The sequence below is a fragment of the Pteropus alecto genome, unplaced genomic scaffold, assembly GCF_000325575.1.
Source record: "Pteropus alecto unplaced genomic scaffold, ASM32557v1 scaffold189, whole genome shotgun sequence".
Lineage (NCBI taxonomy): Eukaryota > Metazoa > Chordata > Mammalia > Chiroptera > Pteropodidae > Pteropus > Pteropus alecto.
This window is the reverse complement of record NW_006442117.1, coordinates 334350-337046: the sequence shown is the minus strand read 5'-3', so window position 1 is coordinate 337046 and position 2697 is coordinate 334350.

The window sequence follows — 2697 nt, the reverse complement described above, 5'->3', positions numbered from 1 at the left end:
GAGCCACGAGTAATTTCCGAGCTCCCTTTCGAAGCTGCGGATCTTTGCTCGCCAAGCTTCACGGAACGAAGGGGCTCGTTGCTTGGAGCGGGCCTGCGTGACACTGGCTCGAGCTGGCCAAAAGGCGCCGTCTTGGGCCACCAGGCACTGGCCCGACAGTTGTCACAGTTAAACCGCACGGCCCAGGCGAGAGAGCGAGACACCGACCTGTTCAGCTCCTGCGCAAAGGCGGAGGCGCCCTGCGGCAAAGCCACGTCCCGACGGGGGGCGGCTGGTCGCCCGGTCCCCCTCGCCTCCCGCCCCTGCCCCTCGCAGGAGCTGTCCCGGGACGGGCTGCGTGAAGCCCGGGGGAAGCGGTGGCTTTTTATTCGCATTCACCGTCCACGAGGTGAAAAGTCCAGTGACCAGGCGGCAGGAGCCACCGGGAGACACGGCCCGCGGCGATAAGCTCACTCACGGAGCGACCGGGACGGAAGACTTAAAAACCCGGAGACCTGTCGCCCGCCGTGGCCGGCAGACGAGCCCGCAGCGCGGGCAGCTTCGTCTGATCTCAGCAGCTCTGGGGCAAAGAAGCGGTACCAGCCTCGGTGCGTCTTGCAGCCTCGTGTCCGGCCCGCCTGCGAGAGGACGCGCTTCCCAGGCGCGCCCAGCAGAGGGCAGCAGAGCGCACCGTGCGCCCGGACGCCTGGACGCCGGGGGCCCCGCTGCCCCGGGCGTGGGGCGGGCAGGGAGCCGGGCGCTGGGGACACAGCGGCCGCTCGCACGCACAGGGCTCTGCTGACGCAGGGCGAGGGCAGGACAGCGTCGGGGCCGGGACCACAAGCCGTAGCGTCGTGCACGCACAGGGCTCTGCTGACGCAGGGCGAGGGCAGGAGCGGGAGAGGAGCTTGCTGAATTCGGGGCGCATTAGTCAGCAAATACTTTCTGGGTGCTAATCAGGCACCAGGCACCTCCAGGGGCAGTGGACAAGAACCTGCCCTCCGGGGGCGGGTGGGGGGCGCAGAGTACACAGTAAACCGAAAAGCGGCCGTGCAGTATTTTAAAAGGCACCAAGTAGACGGGAAGAGGTAAAGGGGGTTCGGGGAGCGCGGGGCGCAGGGCGGCCCGGCCAGCGCGAGGGTGGGTGGGAGCGACTTCCGAGGGCGGCGGCCCAGCGGGTCCAGGGACCCAGGATCGCGGAGTGCGTGGGGTGCTGGCCCCACCCCAGGCCAGGGTGCCCTGAGGCAGAGCGGGCCGTGGGGCTGGACAGGGCTGTGTGGGGGGAAGACGGGAGGCCGGCCCCGCAGGACAACATGGCTCATCGGGGAACCCGAGAATGTTCGGGAGCAGGGAAGGGCTGAGGCTGAGTTGAGGGGGGAGCGGAAGCCGTTCCTGGAGCTGGGGAGGGCGGGGCAGAGGGGAGCAGAGATGTGGGGGCAGCCTTGAGCGCCCCCTGCAGGGAGCCGGGGAGTGCTCAGCCCCATCTCTCCCCTCCCCCCGGGAGTCTCCCCGGAGAGGGGGCCTGGGACACCCGCACAGACCCGCCCCTCGGAGCAGGAGCAGCGGGGGCTCTGCCGAGGTGCCAGCAGTGCCCAGCTCGGCTGCTCTCCCTGGGGCTGGGGACGGCAGAGAGGGGGAGGCGGGGCTCAGCTCCCAGAGCCTCCCCTCCTCCCATCCCCTCCTCCCGTCCCCTCCTCCGAGGCCCTCCCTGCAGCTCCGCCTGCGCCTTGACCTCTGACCCGGACTGCAGGATGTGGGAGTGAGACTCTCCTGCTAATTTGGCCGCAGTCCCAAGAGGCCAGGAGAAACGGGGCCCCCTGACCCTGTGGAGCTGGTGGGTTCAGCTCGGGGCTCAGACACCCCTGGGACCCACGGGGCGAGGCTGGCGTCTGCGTCAGAGTCAGGGTGCCGTGGGATTGCTGGGCGGGGTCCTCCACACCCCGAGTGGGGAGGTGGGTTTCAGAGAGCTGTGCGGGCTTCACTGGTGTCCCCTGCGTGTTCCTGCAGCTGGGTGGCCTGGCACTACGGGCCTCATGGGAGGGGACAGCCTGGGGCGTCTCAGGTCCTCCCCTGAGGGACGTAGCCCCATGCGAGACGGCCGTGCTCGGTGCTGAGTGACTCAGAGTGACCGGAGTGGGGAGCAAGCCCACCCCGGAGCCAGACAGCCTCGCCCCTGCCCTGCGGCCACGAGCGGCTGGACCGCAGCAGGGGCCCTGGCGGAACCGCAGTGATGGCACAGGACAGACGGGCGTCCAGGCCTTCGGGGCCAGGCCCAGGGGACCAGACCGCGGAGCGGGCCTGACGGAGAGCGGGGGCCGACGCTCCGCCCTCCGTCCAGCAGCACCTCTGGGCCTAAGAGCAAGAGCACCCACTGGCTTCCTTCCCTGGGCCCAGCCCCATGATGACGGCAGGGCTGTGACGGCCACACGCGGGGCCCACTCTCGAGGGAGGGAGGGTCTGCACCAGGAGCCCAGGCCGGTCTAGGAGGAGCCCACGCCCTCCCGTGGGAGAGGCCCCTAAACGATGGGACCTGCGGGGGTCTCTGCCACTGTCCCCCCCACCGTCCCGTCTGCTACTGTCCCCCATCTGCCACCATCTCCCCTGCCACTGTCCCCTGGGCCCAGAGGCGGGCAGGCGGAGAGGGCGTGTCCCCTGGCCGTCTGGTCCCCCCTGGTCCCCCGTGGTCCCCCCTGGTCCCCTTTTCTCCCCAGGTGCTGC